Below are 19,747 nucleotides of genomic sequence, written 5' to 3' on the forward strand. Positions count from 1 at the left end.
CCAAGGTAAGGAGCAGGAATCAGTGGGAACTCTGATGCAGGCAATGTTGCAGAGTGATGGACCAATGGATTCCTACATGCAGGAGATGCAGATGAATATACAAAATTAGCAGTTTATTGATGACACAGCAAATTTTATTTTTATTTTACATTTGTTGACTGGGATATTCCGACTGGATACATGCCATTTTCAGCAGAGGCCTGGGGAGAAAAGCTCCAAAGGTAGTTACAAAAGAAAACATACATAGTACAAATGAAGAGCAGCTTTCAGACTCTGTAGAGACAAGCTATACAATCTCACAAACTTATGAAATAGTCTAAGAAATTACAACACAAATAAGTTGCAGGTGAAATAGTATTGGTACACAAATATAACAAGATTTAGTCAGGTTTCGAGCAAGGACATAACCAATGAGAATTGAAATACTGCTTGAGACTTTTCTTGAATTGAGTTAGGGTTGTATAAAGAATTGGGAAAATGTAAAAGGTACAGAAGCACCTCCAGAATTTGCATATCTTTTTTTTTTTTTTTTTTTTGGTGACATATTTATGAAGGCCAGGATGAACTTAAAGAAGAATTAAAAGAAATAGTTAGGGGGTCTGATGCAGAAGATATAAAATGGGATGATGTAACAGCCAGAGAAACTGAGAAAAGATTAATTAAATCTCCAAGCTGGAAAAACCTTTATGCAGTACCTAACTTTATTTTAAAAGTAGTAATACCTTTACACAAAGATTTAGCCATCAGTGATAATTACTTATATGCACAATTGAAAGAGATACCAATCTGCTTAACAGGAAAAATGTTACTCCATCCTAAGTATAGACCAATAACTTGCCTTCCTACAGTATACACATTATATACTGGAATTGATGCAGACAGTATTTACAGTTATTTAGAAAAAAAAAAACATTTATGGCAACAGTATGAAAATATAGCAAAAGAAAGTCACATAGAAATAAGTAATACCTGTTCCTACATAAAGCCATAATAAAGAGTTATGAAAAACGGGGAGAATCTTGGTATATTGGCTCACTTGGACATGAAAACAAGACAAGTTCTTCATTCTAATCAAACGGTATATAAAAATCCTCACTGAAGGAGGTTTTTACATATTCCAAATTGATTAGATGCATGGATTTGAAGTGGTGGAATTATATACACATCTGCAGAGATCATCAGATCCAAAATTAGTCAAAGTTTTAAAAGAAGATGAGAAGTCATCTAAGATGAGATCTTTAGTCTAGCAGAGCCATTTTGGTGTCAAACAGTGATGGAAATCCAAATGAGATGTAGAAAAAATCAGCAAATGAATGTGCCAAAAAAAAAAAAAAAGAAAGAATATGCAGAAAAGGCTCAGACCAGAAGAAAAAATTGGAAAATCTACAAATACAGTGGAAGTACAGTGATCTGCAACAACCTCGCATTGACCAAGTTTTGACACAGGTATGGTTAAGTAGAGGTGAACTGAAACTGAAAGATGAAAGGATAACTATAATGGCACAGAATAGTGGACTACGAACATGCTGGTTTACAAATTCCATTGATAATGTGGGATAGACAGACAGACGCAGATTCTATGAAACAGAACTGCTAATAGTCACAGATCTTGATATACTCAAGGCAGTGTACTGAAAGACACAATAATAAATGGCAGGACTACTGCATTGGGGCTTGTACAAAAACACTATAATATACAAGTACCTGAGAAGCACTAGAAACAAAGACCACAAAGCATTATAGAGAATGATGAAGTTTATTGCACATTACATCACCCGTTAATAACATTTAAAAAATAGATACGAGAAGGCAAGATGTAATAGTCCATGAAAGGAAGACAAAGGTAGCATTGATCATTGAAATTGATACATCAAATGATTATATTATCTTACATACAGAGAGACACAATGTCATAAGATACCAGGTTTGCAAGCAGAAACAAGAGCAATGTGGAAGAAAGATAACCCGACAATTTCAATAGTAGTGGGAGCAACAGATCTAATAAAAAGTAATTTACAGTTGCACTTAAAAATGCTACCAGTACATGCAAAATGTATGAATTACAGAAAGAGGCAATTCTCTGCACATTGTGGGTGATAAGAAGAGTACTATTGGGTAACACTCAATGCTTTAACACTAACTTCATTTACTCGAATCATCTCCTGACTTTGGAATGAGGCCCATTCCTGTCATGGTATTAGAAAACCAAAACATTTGGATAAATTAAACAGAGAACCTGTGGACACAGCATCTTTGCTTGTAGACTCCAAAGAGAGATACACTGCATGCAGAGTACAGGTTACTGAGAACACCAGCAGTCTGAGAAGTGTTATACCCCCTACTTGACACATGTCAGAGCCTGGCACTAGTTACACCTTCAGCAGGAGGGTACACACTGTGTGGGAGTACTGCTGGTCACATCATATCCTGTTTACACACAGTAACACACAATCAGCAGGATTCAGCAAACTTCCATTCAAGAATAGCTTATTCTTGCATGGAAGGGACCGTTCCTGCGCAGCACGTCAGTGCGCCATTCATATGTATGAAGACATGCTGTTGTGCTCTAAAACATACATGGTTCTTGTGCGAGTGCAGGGCTTGTGTCTGAGAGCAGTGCTCTCAAAATACACACACCCTGAGACTTCCTCAGAACAATGTCCCACCCAAACCCAGCCATTAAAATACCCACCCCCAATTATTCAATTGGCATTTTCATTTTATTAAAAGCAATACATCAAGATACACATTTCCACATTCCTTAATTCTTATAGTGTATTCAATAATGTACAAATATTGTTTTACATATATCGAATTAAATCTACAGTATAAAAATAAATATAATCAAACTATGAATTCTTTCAAACCATAATACAATCAAATATAAACAAAAGACAATTTGTCCTTCCATGTCACCAAGCACTGCCTAAACTACAGGCAGACTGCCACAGCACTAATCCAATCTTCCTATGGGGGAATACACATGTAATTGCAAATATAGCAGGCACTACAGGGATGTAACAGCATGGAGTAACAGACACCAGTGTGAAAGTGAATACCCATAGCCAATTTCAACACAGTCACAGTCATATAATGGTAAGCCTAAATAATAGTACAGTATATGGACTGTGTGAACAAAACCCATCATCATGTTTGCCACTCACACACTAACCCTACATATACTGGCCCAATTCACAGTGTAGTTTGATGCCTTACTGTGGTATGGGACATGTCTCAGTCTGGCCCTACAAACATATAAGCTGATAGGATACCAGCACCTGGAGCAGCATGCAACATCAGCTAGAAAAGGACCAAGACAACTGACATCTACCCCACTCTGTACACAGGCCAAATAACATATTTACGATATACTGCTACACAATACTGACACTCTGTCAGCAATCGCCATAAGTACACAGACCTCACTACTGTGCAGACTACAACAGAATGTTCAGGTTTTGTCCTCAAATATAAGGCCTCCTATACATAACATGTCTGGCAGTCTGATATATCACTGGGTTGATATCAGGAATGATGTCAGTAAATAATGATATACTGTACATATCCACCTCTTACTGCATGACATATGGACAAAGGGTGACAGACTTGGGGAATAGAGGCACAAACGCAGGGCCATCATTGACATTTTGCTTTTATAAACAGAAAATTGCTGGTGTAACAGGGTTTGTTGTAACATATCTTTTCTGAGGGATATGAAGTCAGAAACACACATGGATGTTACCATTTACTGACTGCAATCCTCAGAGTATGCTACTGAATTTATAAAGACAAAAATGTGTGAGTAACATAACAAATCTAAGACTCCAAACTCTGGTCAGTCTGCATACAGCCCTACAGGTGAGAGTTTTCTCAACCACGTAACACTGTCATGTCAGACTTTAAATCGTGCAGAACAGCCATATCCACACAAACCCTATTAAACTAGCATTACTTCAAATGTATAACAGCAATACTTACATTCTGTCCCCATGTTTGGAACATCCCCCTCCTGTTTGTTGGCTTGTCTCCACAATGTATGTTGTAAGAGGTATATCCAACTACCCTCTGTGATGCTGTTTGTTAAACACCCACATGAAGTCCTGCTCACAGTGAAGGAAAAGGGCCAATGCCCACATGAATTGCTTAGTTATAGGAGTATGTTTCCATGCAATTGGCTATAGGAATGATACCACAGCTGTTCCACATGCAATTAGCAAATGGGGGACTCCAATTCATGCACAGGCCCTCAGCTGATCGTGAACATTACCTACAAAGGTCAAGCTGCTGCCTATGCAAACCAGATATATATTTTCTACATCTGAGAGAGAGAGAGAGAGAGAGAGAGAGAGAGAGAGAGAGAGAAGAGAGAAGAGAGAGAGAGAGAGAGAGAGAGAGAGAAGCGAGAGAGGAGAGCAAGAGAGAGGAGAGAGAGATAGTGAGAGGAGAGAGGAGAGGGGAGAGACGGCAGATAGGGGAGAGAAAGAAGAGAGAGAGAGGAGAGAAAGAGGAGAGAGAGGAGAGAAAGAGGAGAGAGAGGAGAGAGAGAGAGAGAGAGAGAGAGAGAGAGAGAGAGAGAGAGAGGGAGAGAGAGAAAAAGAGAGAGAAAGAGAGAGAGAGAGAGAGAGAGGGGAGAGAAAGAGAAAGAGAGAGAAAGAAAACAAACAAGTCCATCACAACCAGAATAAAAAAAAAATATGTGGGACACCCCGTCTACCTGTGAAATACAGCAACTGAAATAGGCAAAAAAAAAAAAAAGGTATGTGAAACAAGTAATCATATAATGGAATGTAGTAGGGTGTATATAAAACAGGTAAATAAGAAGTTCAACAAATATTTCTCAACAACACTTGCTGTACTGATAATACTGCTGATCAGAACCTACAGCCATAGCATCTGTGTCTGTCTGTAGTGAAATAGAACACAGCTCAAGCCCCTGGGTCAGTCACTTATGACTACTACTGCAGTGTGGTTTGAACAATACTGACTGTGACACTCCTAGGCCAGCTACTGGGATATCACATATATCCATATGTTAATTGTGAGTACTAGTATGATATACATGTCTGTATCAGAAATGTGAGGGTCCTGTACAGGGTATTTGCATAGTGAAATACTGTTGCAGCTGTTTGATGAACTGCATATGATATAATGAGCTCATACCATTCAACTGTCCAGTGTTATGCACACTGACCATATGAGTGCCTCAGGTTTGTAGTTATGTACTAAAACGGCTGTGTTATGTCTGGCAAAGAATTGGCAACCTGTGAACACTGACATTACAACATATCCTTACATTTCATTTGGTTGTTCTCATTAGGGGTCATCACAGCAGATCATATGACATCTGACATGTCTTCCAGCCCTCTGCATGTTGCTCTTTCACACCAACCAGCTGTATGTCCACTATCAACACATACATACACCTTTTGTCAGGCCTTCCCCTTTTCCTCTTACCCAGCAGCCTCATACTTTCACAAATATACTCAGCATACCTACTCATCACATGTCCAAACATAATCCTGCCACTCTACCTTTGTACCCCAAGCCATCCAACCTGGGCTGACCACCTAACATACTGGTTCCTACTCCTTTACACCTTCATCACACTCAGTGCAAATCTTAATGTCATAAACTCTGCCACATCCTCCTTTGACTCCTGCCTTATTTTTCAATGCCACTGTCTACAACCCATATAACACATCTGGGCTCCCCACCCTCTTGTAGACCTTCAATGTCACTCTTAATGGTACTTGACTGTCACAAATCATGCCTGACACTCCTCTACACCACCTGCATCCCCCCTGTACTCTCTTCTTTACCTCCCACCCACACTCCTCATTACTCTGAACTTTTCCAATGTATTTGTTTATCCACCTTTGCAAACTGTACTTCCTGCATCCTCACCATTCCTCCATCCTCTCTTCCATTCACACACATATATTCTGTCTTAGTCCTACTGACCAACATTCCTCCCTTCTCTAGACCATAAGTCAACCTCTTCAGCGTCTCCTCAACCTGTTCCCTTCTCTCACTACAGAACACAATGTCATCTGCAAACAGCAAAGTCAACAGGGACCCCTGTCTAATCATGTCTGTCAAGCTGTTCATCACCACTGCGCATGAAAAAGGACTCACAGCTGCTCCCTGATGTACTTCCACCTACACCTTAACTGCACCTGTCACTCCCAAACCAGAACTCATTGCTGTCACAGTAGCCTTGTGCATATCCTGTAGCATTCTTAAACATACCTCTGCCACTCCTGACCTCCTCATACAATACCACAACTCCCCTCTAGGCATCCTTTCATATGCTGTCTGTAAGTCCACAAAGACACAATGCAGCTACTTCTGACCTCGTCTGTACATCTCCATCAACACTTTCATAGTAAACATCACATCTGTACTGATCTTTCCTGGCATGAAACCATACTGCTGATCAGTAATTCTCACCTCCCTTCTTAACCTAGCTTCCACCACCCTTTACCATTACCTCATGCTGTGACTGATCAATGTTATCCCTCTGTAGTTACTACAGCTGTGCACACCACCATTATTCTCATAAATCCAAGTGACGCCTCCAGGTGCATCTGCAGTTACCTCCTACTGCTCCTCTAGGCATCAAATATTGCTTGTTCATATTTGCATTAACAATTCCAAAACCATGCCCTATACAAGGTATCAGCATATTTTTATCTTGAAGCATACATGATGGCTAACACAATTGTATTGATATTTGACCTATGTCGGTGAGTATTTGTTAGAATCATAAGGTGATAACTTTATGTTTTAAAGGCTCAAGCCACGCCCACTAGGAGTTAAAGGTACACAATCAAAAGAGTTGTACTGGAGGCAATGAGATAATATATATATATATATATATATATATATATATATATATATGGTTCCCCTTCATAATATCGAATTACTGAATGCTTGAAATTCAGTAACTCGAAATTATAACGTCGAACCAACAAAAATCCCGAAACCTACAAGCAAGAAAACAAAAAACCCCGAACATGCAGAACACATACACCACACAACACGCACACCATACAACCCACATAACATTAACTACATGCCCTACACTACATGTACGCAGGGGGCAAGCCCCCTGCATCCTCCCCCACATCCCCCCTACTTATATATTCTAACTCCGAGATCGCACTAATACAAACAAAAAAAAAAACCCACCACACAGGCATTTTAAACAGCCTCGCGCACACACAAACACATCACACATATATAGACACATCCAACATTCATACTCCCACCTCCCTACCCTAATCCACACGCACAACTTAGAAAATACACACATACACTCACTTACCTTCACTTCCGTAAAACATCCCAACTCGCACTCTTCCTGTCTCGTAACTGACATGCATAAGTGCGAATTTGAGATATTTGAATTCACGCTTATGCAGATTCGTACTTCTGCATTTTCAACTTTACAGTCTTGAGTTACTAAATTTCGAGCATTCAGTAATTCGGGATTGTGAAGGGGAACTATATATATATATATATATATATATATATATATATATATATATATATTTACATATATATATATATATATATATATATATATATATATATATATATATATATATATATATATATATATATATATATATATATATCCTCCAGGGTATGAGTGTGAATGCAAAGGCTACCAAAATATCAAATGATGTACGTGTTACACCAATGTGAAGAGAGTGTCACTAATGGTGGTCCATAGCCCACCATGTATTTATGGCATCCACCACATGTTGCCCCCTACCAGGTTTACAGGAATGACTGAGCAACAAAAGTGTTATGATGGTGTTCCATACTGACATAGAACAGAAATGTATAGCAGTTATTACCTGTGCATATGTATGCATGTATTCGTAGGTGTACCTGGCTGCCTCATAACACCTGACATGAGATGCAAAGCATCATGTAAATGAGCTGTACATGTAGTACATGTGTGTAATCCTAATGTCTGTGCCTCCAGGAGAGTTACACTTCCAGAGCTAATGGTTGTTGCATTGGCCTGACACAGACATGGGTACTGCTATAAGCAGGAGTATCATGTAGAAAATAGAGAGGTGTCCAACTGTGTTATGACCTCGTGTCCATGTCTACTACAGACATTGATATGACCACCCACATAGCCGTACGGCCTCAGCAATACCTAACTTGAACAACCTCTCTCAACCAAAGTAGAGTAAACCCCTTTGCTGGACAGCAGTAGTGCACAAAACACATAATGGGATGCTATACTGGCTGTAGAGGGGACCGTAGGAGCAGGCACCAACTGGCCAGCATGTCATCCTTGGTCTGGACGACCATAGTAGGTCACAGGTGGATTACTGTAAGGCTGACTATGAGTATAAATTGGCCTCATCCACTGAGGGCAACCAGAAGGTCATCTTCACATATTTGGATCTCATAGGCAACAACCCAGACCACCCGTAATGGAGGTCAATCATAGCATAAACATACACACCATTGCTACAACCAACCTGCTGCAGACAAGTTTAGATGAAACATCACCACCCTGGCTCAACATCAGTCTAGGTGGATATGCACACCACACACACCACTACCCTCATCATCATGGATCAGGTGCAAACCGCCCACTTAAACATAAAGATAGCAAGTCACCTTGGGGACTGATAATATTCCAGTTTGCATCCTACACAAAGTCAGACATATGCTTCCAGCTCCATTACATACTGTATGCAAGGCAAACCTGAGCAGCTTTGACAGCCCATCTGCAAGGAACACAGACACTGTCACCTTTCTATGCAAATATGAATGGTGGTTTATGAAGTATACTGGCCCTCATGGGGGGAATATGACAAAACAGGACCATAAGTACAATGCTTCCTCATCCAGTGCTGCATCTCACATGTTTGTATATAGTGTACCCTGTTGACAATTAGTCATGTGCTGTCTCTGTAAAGAACTCTGTGCAATGTCTGAGTTCCTATGATGTGTTTCTCTGTTTATGTCTTCTAGGTGCAATGCCGAGGCAGCCAGACTACAATGAGCAGGAGACTTGGGCTATAACTGAGGCCATCCTGCAGAACTATACCATCCTTTTTAGTCAGGGTCGCCAAAATCAACAAGGAGCGGACTGTACTCTGGGATGAAATTGTCCAAACTGTTAACAACCTGGGACACCATGGACGTACATACAGTCAGGTATGTCATAGAGCAACTGACCTGATTCAGCGTGCCCGGCAACTGGCTGCTGCTGTAGCAAAGGACCGTTCCACTACTGGTGGGGGGCCAGCTACACAGCCCCCTCTTATGTCAGTGGAGGAGCTCCTGGCCAACCTTGGGGTTAGCCCCCACAGGAAGATCTACACAAGAACTTCCAGTCATGGAGGTGGGTGGCACCCAGGCAACAGGTGAGGAGTGTCCAGGTAAGACAAAAGTGCACATCTATGTACTGAGATTGCATTACAACTGTGTTGTATAGAGTCTTGAGATGCATATGTCAAGGAAAAGTACTACCACCATAACCACTATATCACTCCCACTACTAAAATGGTACTATCTAACACCTTTCTCATTAATTGTCTCCTATATGATGCCCCACTTCTTACCAACTTTCAATCTTCTCTAAAAACAAAGCTATCCTCCTGTTATCGGAAAATGTCTGTTTGCTACCAGCTATAAATCCAAATACCACCAGTGCAATGCCCTACACAAACTATATTTGCTTGAACTTCCCAACCATCTTACCTACATTCAACTTACTCATGACCATAAACTCATCTGTAACCCTCCATCTACCCCTCTCTTGCATCCTTCTTCAAAATGCAGATACCCAACAGACTTCTAAGATCCAATAACCAGAATTTTCATTAACTGCACACGCCTGCTCATCCTCCAGGCGGACACCTACTATCCTTTTCCCTAGCTCTCCTCTGGAAATCCCTGCCACCTCTTATTGATACTACAGACAACCATTCTACCTTTAAGACATTGTTTCATTCCCATCACAAAAGCCTCTGGGAATGTTCCTGTTCTCATCACACATGACTCGCCTGTTTTTCCCCATTTCTCACACTCCTTTACTTCTATCTTCTCCTCATCATAATGAGTTTCTCTGAATACTAGCATTTTCATTTGTCTCATTTACTTGTATTTTTGCTCTTTTTTTTTATTTTTTGTTATTGTCCCACCCTTCTTAGATTCAACAATTTCGCCTGCCATCACCCATCCTACTTTAACTATGCTCTTATTTCATGTAAAACTGTAATGTCAACCCTGTGTTATTTCACATTCTAACAAATTTAACAGAAATATGCAGCAATGGGGTTTTCATATTCTAGTTGAATTATATATGTGTGTAATTTTTACCTTTTACATTTGTAAACATATTTTCACTGCAACTGTAGATTTTTATAATGTTATGTAATACCATCGTTCTTCAATACTATTGCATAACAGTGCATGCATTGTCTTCATATTATATTGTTGTTCATGGAGATTTTCTCCATGGGATTCATTTGAAAGCAGGCTCTTATTGGACCAAAGTACTATCCTGGTAAACAAACTGCAAAATAGATAAATTAATAAAATCATAAAAAAGAGAACAGGAACAGGAAACCAATCAAGGAATACTCCAAATAATAGCGTAATAAAACTTTAATAACCGCTTTCGTCCAAGGACTTCTTCAGAATACAAAATAGTAAAAGCCACAAACCTTAAATACCTCTCCAAATGAATAATTAAACAATTAATCAATTAATTAAAATACTAGTTGTTAACCATTGTTGCTCATCATTTAAAAAATGAAGTAAAAATCTCTTTGTCAATACTTAATTTAGTACCTTTTAAAAAACACTTGATGTTAATAGCTTCATTCAAGCCAGGGTGTTTGTCTGCTCTCAATTTAATTTGCCAGAGTGTCTCCCTTTGCTCAACATAGTTTTTAAAGTCATCACCCCTAAGGTCTGGTTTAACCACCTCGATAATTGTAAATAAAAATTTCTTAAAATTTTTACAGACTAGGGAATGCTTGAACAGGGCACTGGTTTCATCATGAGTTTTGATGTTATATACATGCTCACGAATACGGGTTTTAAGGCACCTGGTGGTCATCCCTACATAGAACGCAGAACAGGTGCTACAAAGGCTAATGTAAACAACCCCTTTTGTGCAACAATTGACGTGTTCAGGCACTTGAAAAGTCTGATCAATACTATCAATAACAATAACTGGTCCTTTGGCTATGTATCTACACATGTTGCAATTGTTACAAGCAAACATACCGTTCACTAAAGCCTTATTAACCTCTTTTTTTTCACAAAAAGTGTTTTAACACAAATGCTTGAGGGTCCTGTACAGGGTATTTGCATAGTGAAATACTGTTGCAGCTGTTTGATGAACTGCATATGATATAATGAGCTCATACCATTCAACTATCCAGTGTTATGCACACTGACCATATGAGTGCCTCAGGTTTGTAGTTATGTACTAAAACGGCTGTGTTATGTCTGGCAAAGAATTGGCAACCTGTGAACACTGACATTACAACATAGCCTTACATTTGATTTGGCTGTTCCCATTAGCGGTCATCACAGGAGATCATATGACATCTGACATGTCTTCCAGCCCTCTGCATGTTGCTCTTTCACACCAACCAGCTGTATGTCCACTAACACATACATACACCTTATGCCAGGCCTTCCCCTTTTCCTCTTACCCAGCAGCCTCATACTTTCACAAATATACTCAGCATACCTACTCATCACATGTCCTAACATAATCCTGCCACTCTCTACCTTTGTACCCCAAGCCATCCAACCTGGGCTGACCACCTAACATACTGGTTCCTACTCCTTTACACCCTCATCACACCCAGTGCAAATCTTAATGTCATAAACTCTGCCACATCCTCCTTTGACTCCTGCCTTATTTTTCAATGCCACTGTCTACAACCCATATAACACATCTGGGCTCCCCACCCTCTTGTAGATCTTCAATGTCACTCTTAATGGTACTCGACTGTCACAAATCATGCCTGACACTCCTCTACACCCCCTGCATCCCCCCTGTACTCTCTTCTTTACCTCCCACCCACACTCCTCATTACTCTGAACTTTTCCCATGTATTTGTTTATCCACCTTTGCAAACTGTACTTCCTGCATCCTCACCATTCCTCCATCCTCTCTTCCATTCACACACATATATTCTGTCTTAGTCCTACTGACCAACATTCCTCCCTTCTCTAGACCATAAGTCAACCTCTTCAGCATCTCCTCAACCTGTTCCCTTCTCTCACTACAGAACACAATGTCATCTGCAAACAGCAAAGTCAACAGGGACCCCTGTCTAATCATGTCTGTCAAGCTGTCCATCACCACTGCGCATGAAAAAGGACTCACAGCTGCTCCCTGATGTACTTCCACCTACACCTTAACTGCACCTGTCACTCCCAAACCAGAACTCACTGCTGTCACAGTAGCCTTGTGCATATCCTGTAGCATTCTTAAACATACCTCTGCCACTTCTGACCTCCTCATACAATACCACAACTCCCCTCTAGGCATCCTTTCATATGCTGTCTGTAAGCCCACAAAGACACAATACAGCTACTTCTGACCTCGTCTGTACGTCTCCATCAACACTTTCATAGTAAACATCACATCTGTACTGATCTTTCCTGGCATGAAACCATACTGCTGATCAGTAATCCTCGCCACCCTTCTTAACCTAGCTTCCACCACCCTTTACCATTACGTCATGGTGTGACTGATCAATGTTATCCCTCTGTAGTTACTACAGCCGTGCACACCACCATTATTCTCATAAATCCAAGTGACGCCTCCAGGTGCATCTGCAGTTACCTCCTACTGCTCCTCTAGGCATCAGATATTGCTTGTTCATATTTGCATTAACAATTCCAAAACCATGCCCTATACAAGGTATCAGCATATTTTTATCTTGAAGCATACATGATGGCTAACACAATTGTATTGATATTTGACCTATGTCGGTGTTGGTGAGTATTTGTTAGAATCATAAGGTGATAACTTTATTTTTTAAAGGCTCAAGCCACGCCCACTAGGAGTTAAAGGTACACAATCAAAAGAGTTGTACTGGAGGGAATGAGATAATATATATATATATATATATATATATATATATATATATATATGGTTCCCCTTCATAATATTGAATTACTGAATGCTTGAAATTCAGTAACTCGAAATTATAACGTCGAACCAACAAAAATCCCGAAACCTACAAGCAAGAAAACAAAAAACCCCGAACATGCAGAACACATACACCACAACCACACCATACAACCCACATAACATTAACTACAAGCCCTACACTACATGCGGGGCAAGCCCCCATCCTCCCCATCCCCCTACTTATATATTCTAACTCCGAGATCGCACTAATACAAACAAAAAAAAAAAACACCACACAGGCATTTTAAACAGCCTCGCGCACACACAAACACATCACACATATATAGACACATCCAACATTCATACTCCCACCTCCCTACCCTAATCCACACGCACAACTTAGAAAATACACACATACACTCACTTACCTTCACTTCCGTAAAACATCCCAACTTGCACTCTTTCTGTCTCGTAACTGACATGCATAAGTGCGAATTTGAGATATTTGAATTCACTCTTATGCAGATTCGTGCTTCTGCATTTTCAACTTTACAGTCTTGAGTTACTAAATTTCGAGCATTCAGTAATTCGGGATTGTGAAGGGGAACTATATATATATATATATATATATATATATTTACATATATATATATATATATATATATATATATATATATATATATATATATATATATCCTCCAGGGTATGAGTGTGAATGTGTATTTATGGCATCCTCCACATGTTGCCCCCTACCAGGTTTACAGGAATGACTGAGCAACAAAAGTGTTATGACGGTGTTCCATACTGACATAGAACAGAAATGTATAGCAGTTATTACCTGTGCATATGTATGCATGTATTCGTAGGTGTACCTAGCTGCCTCATAACACCTGACATGGGATGCAAAGCATCATGTAAATGAGCTGTACATGTAGTACATGTGTGTAATCCTAATGTTTGTGCCTCCAGGAGAGTTACACTTCCAGAGCTAATGGTTGTTGCATTGGCCTGACACAGACATGGGTACTGCTATAAGCAGGAGTATCATGTAGAAAATAGAGAGGTGTCCAACTGTGTTATGACCTCGTGTCCATGTCTACTACAGACATTGATATGACCACCCACATAGCTGTATGGCCTCAGCAATACCTAACTTGCACAACCTCTCTCAACCAAAGTAGAGTAAACCCCTTTGCTGGACAGCAGTAGTGCACAAAACACATAATGGGATGCTATACTGGCTGTAGAGGGGACAGTAGGAGCAGGCACCAACAGGCCAGCATGTCATCCTTGGTCTGGACGACCATAGTAGGTCACAGGTGGATTACTGTAAGGCTGACTATGAGTATAAATTGGCCTCATCCACTGAGGGCAACCAGAAGGTCATCTTCACATATTTGGATCTCATAGGCAACAACCCAGACCACCCGTAATGGAGGTCAATCATAGCATAAACATACACACCATTGCTACAACCAACCTGCTGCAGACAAGTTTAGATGAAACATCACCACCCTGGCTCAACATCAGTCTAGGTGGATATGCACACCACACACACCACTACCCTCATCATCATGGATCAGGTGCAAACCACCCACTTAAACATAAAGATAGCAAGTCACCTTGGGGACTGATAATATTCCAGTTTGCATCATACACAAAGTCAGACATATGCTTCCAGCTCCATTACATACTGTATGCAAGGCAAACCTGAGCAGCTTTGACAGCCCATCTGCAAGGAACACAGACACTGTCACCTTTATATGCAAATATGAATGGTGGTTTATGAAATATACTGGCCCTCATGGGGGGAATATGACACAACAGGACCATAAGTACAATGCTTCCTCATCCAGTGCTGCATCTCATGTGTTTGTATATAGTGTACCCTGTTGACAATTAGTCATGTGCTGTCTCTGTAAAGAACTCTGTGCAATGTCTGAGTTCCTATGATGTGTTTCTCTGTTTATGTCTTCTAGGTGCAATGCCGAGGCAGCCAGACTACAATGAGCAGGAGACTTGGGCTATAACTGAGGCCATCCTGCAGAACTATACCATCCTTTTTAGTCAGGGTCGCCAAAATCAACAAGGAGCGGACTGTACTCTGGGATGAAATTGTCCAAACTTATAACAACCTGGGACACCATGGACGTACATACAGTCAGGTATGTCATAGAGCAACTGACCTGATTCAGCGTGCCCGGCAACTGGCTGCTGCTGTAGCAAAGGACCGTTCCACTACTGGTGGGGCCAGCTACACAGCCCCTCTTATGTCAGTGGAGGAGCTCCTGGCCAACCTTGGGGTTAGCCCCCACAGGAAGATCTACACAAGAACTTCCAGTCGTAGAGGTGGGTGGCACCCAGGCAACAGGTGAGGAGTGTCCAGGTAAGACAAAAGTGCACATCTATGTACTGAGATTGCATTACAACTGTATTGTATAGAGTCTTGAGATGCATATGTCAAGGAAAAGTACTACCACCATAACCACTATATCACTCCCAATACTAAAATGGTACTATCTAACACCTTTCTCATTAATTGTCTCCTATATGATGCCCCACTTCTTACCAACTTTCAATATTCTCTAAAAACAAAGCTATCCTCCTGTTATCGGAAAATGTCTGTTTGCTACCAGCTATAAATCCAAATACCACCAGTGCAATGCCCTAAACAAACTATATTTGCTTGAACTTCCCAACCATCTTACCTACATTCAACTTACTCATGACCATAAACTCATCTGTAACCCTCCATCTACCCCTCTCTTGCATCCTTCTTCAAAATGCAGATACCCAACAAACTTCTAAGATCCAATAACCAGAATTTTCATTAACTGCACACGCCTGCTCATCCTCCAGGCAGACACCTACTATCCTTTTCCCTAGCTCTCCTCTGGAAATCCCTGCCACCTCTTATTGATACTACAGACAACCATTCTACCTTTAAGGCATTGTTTCATTCCCATCACAAAAGCCTCTGGGAATGTTCCTGTTCTCATCACACATGACTCGCCTGTTTTTCCCCATTTCTCACACTCCTTTACTTCTATCTTCTCCTCATCATAATGAGTTTCTCTGAATACTAGCATTTTCATTTGTCTCATTTACTTGTATTTTTGCTCTTTTTTTTATTTTTTGTTATTGTTCCACCCTTCTTAGATTCAACAATTTCACCTGCCATCACCCATCCTACTTTAACTATGCTCTTATTTCATGTAAAACTGTAATGTCAACCCTGTGTTATTTCACATTCTAACAAATTTAACAGAAATATGCAGCAATGGGGTTTTCATATTCTAGTTGAATTATATACGTGTGTGTGATTTTTACCTTTTACATTTGTAAACATATTTTCACTGCAACTGTAGATTTTTATAATGTTATGTAATACCATCGTTCTTCAATACTATTGCATAACAGTGCATGCATTGTCTTCATATTATATTGTTGTTCATGGAGATTTTCTCCATGGGATTCCATTGAGAGCAGGCTCTTATTGGACCAAAGTACTATCCTGGTAAACAAACTGTAAAATAGATAAATTAATAAAATCAGTGGGTGGGGTTTAGTTATGCACACACGTGCACATCTATGGTGAAGAACAGCAAATTGTGTAATATCATAGTTTATACTCTACCTGTGGATAAATGCAGCATTAATTGTGGACCAATGCATATTGTGAATCAGCTAACAATACTTCTCCCTCCCTACTACCTAGGTCCCTCAACTCTACAGGAAGTACAGCAACCTGAAGCCGGTGAGTATGAGATCTTACTGTTTTGGCTCACCAGTACCCCAGGCATGTTAAGGTGTTGCACAAAGCCATCTGGCAATATCTGCATGATCACTTGTAGTGGTGTTCACTGCCTAATATCACAGGGGCCTGTCTACATCTGATGTCATATATCTGTAGCATACCTACCTCACAAACCTGTGATTGCAGGACATCTGGATAAAGATTGGCAAAATGCGAGGACAGAGGGCCAGGAGTAGGGACATATTGTAGACATTGCTGTTATACAGTGTATATGAAAGGTGTACACACCTGTTAGAATGCCAGGTATTTCTGATATATGACAATGTGAGCACAGTACAGAAGACCAAACATATATCCAAACTGTCCTGTGACATATAATCTGTACAATGCAATTGACAAACAAACAAATCTGTTACTGGAATAAGGACATGACATGGAAACTGCCCAAGAAACTAGATGCATATGTGTGCACAGGATGAAGCTCATACTGTGGTGCAGCACCATGTGACAAAATCACAGCAGTACATCATATTGGATACACACTTGCCATCAATTACAGACTCTTGGATTGACTGCAAATAACACTCAGCTCACATACCAAGGATAGCTCAACATAGATCCACAGTTGCCTGCTACAGCAAAAGCCATGGTTCACATACAGCTTAACATGCTGCAAAGGGATCATATGTTAGAAAGGTGTCAGCCTGATGAAGGCTACAGAAACATACCCACAACATTGCATATGCCATGGAACACAGTGCAGATAGTCATCAAAAGATTTTCCAGATATGGTGCAACAATGGCATTGTGAAGAAGTGGACATTCCTACATATATGTGGAGGATACAATACCAACAGTGTCCAGGGAGGCTGCCAGGAGCCATACAGCAACACCAAAGGAGTAACAGGCATCTCTGGCAAGTACTGTGTGTACTACATGTGACAGAAATCTTATTTGATCTTCACATGTCTTGGCTATATGGTGTGTTTGGAAGATGGCAGCTGTTCCTCACAACAGACTACATCTGGTCCTGGGTAATTTCTGGACAACAATACATCAGCTTTTCAAAAAGCATGTGTAAATGTGTTGAGTTGTTATGAGACCAATGTTAAACTGTCTTTGTCCACAATTTGGTCATATTCGCAGATGACTGCAAACTAGGAGCCATAGTTAAGTCCCCAAATGATGTGGACATCCTACAGAAGGGCCTCACTGAAACAGATGCCTGGTATCAGAGCCATGGCCTCAAGCTCAATGCCAAAATGTACAGTGTCATCCCCTTTGGTAAAAACTCTTTACCCATGAACTACCACATAGGCAGCAATCTACTTAAAACCGAATGTGTGATAACAGACCTTGGGACCCAGGTGGACAGTAGTCTCTCCTTCGATAGTCACATCGCCACAGTAGTCAGGAAGTCCTACTACATGGCACACCTCATCATAAAAGGGTTCTTATCCAGGAAAAAAGAGGTCATTGTTCCCCTCTACTCATCACTCATTAGACCCATTATAGAGTACAACACCCCTTTTGGAATGTACCTCACAAGACATCTGCAGCAGCTGGAAAGGCCACAGAAGTACCTCACAAAGAGGATTACTGGCTTCAAACAAATGTCCTACACTGACAGCCTCAAAATACTCCAGCTTTACTCCATAGCATATCGCCTACTCCAAGATGATCTCTGCCTAACATACGAAGCTATGTCAAACCCAGAGCTGTTGGACATGCTATACCTAAAGAAATCCCAATCCCTCCAAGCTACATGCTCTAGGGACCTAAACCTTGTCACCACAATAAAAAGGACATGCTGGAGGGATAGATTCCTGTCCTAGAGACTTCCTATACTCTGGAACAAGCTACCCATCTATGTCACACAAAGTTCTTCATTAGCAATCTTCAAGAAAAATGTTGATGAGTGGATGGGAAATAGGAAATACACCCTGGGGATCACTTCTGTGTGTCTGCTCGACAATGGCACAGGAAAATAACTTCTTTGGGTAGTGTAAGCCATGAAACCTTGCTGGCTAGGCTTACGTAGGCCCTTGGGCCAATAGCCTAGTAACTACCTATGAACCTATGTTATTTTGGTGATATAAAACCACTGCACAACAGCAGAAGCACACTACCCACACAGTGAAGCAGGCTGATGGCAGTGTCTTGATTTTGGTTTGCTGTTCACAACTTTGAACTACCTATGAACCTATGTTATTTTGGCCATATAAAACCACTGCACAACAGCAGAAGCACACCACCCACACAGTGAAGCAGGCTGATGTCAGTGTCCTGCTTTTGGTTTGCTGTTCACAACTTTGAACTGGGGCTGTAGCCAATTTGGAGTGTATTATGACAAGTTTTAAACACTAGTCCTTGGCTATAATCCTTCTGGTGTCTGATCTGGCACCTTCCCAAGATACTGAATGCTGTGATGATATGTGAACCCTACCTGATGTGTAAGTTCTTCAACTCTATGCCATCTTCATATCACAGTATGGCATTAAGTAGGGTCACCAATCCACTGGACCAACCAGTAATGTATCAGTCACACATAGGAGCTATGTGCAGCAGACAGGAAAGATGAACCACATATACCACATATGTAGATATTATTTGAAAAAACACTGTAGTTGGTATGTGTAATGGTAGTAGTATTACAGTGCAGTGCAGAACAGCACAGCATTAATGCTTACATGGGTGCAGTAAAACACACACATATCTGAGTGCTGTAAATTTATAGTTACAGTAAGTTGAAAGGTATGCACTGCATGATGTTGAGGACCGGTCCAGAGTGTGTCTGTTTCAGTCTGTGATTGTCATGACTGTCCTCTGTTGCTGCCTAATGTGAG

The sequence above is a fragment of the Protopterus annectens genome, chromosome 8.part1, assembly GCF_019279795.1.
Source record: "Protopterus annectens isolate FY-2018-M chromosome 8.part1, PAN1.0, whole genome shotgun sequence".
Classification (NCBI taxonomy): domain Eukaryota; kingdom Metazoa; phylum Chordata; order Ceratodontiformes; family Protopteridae; genus Protopterus; species Protopterus annectens.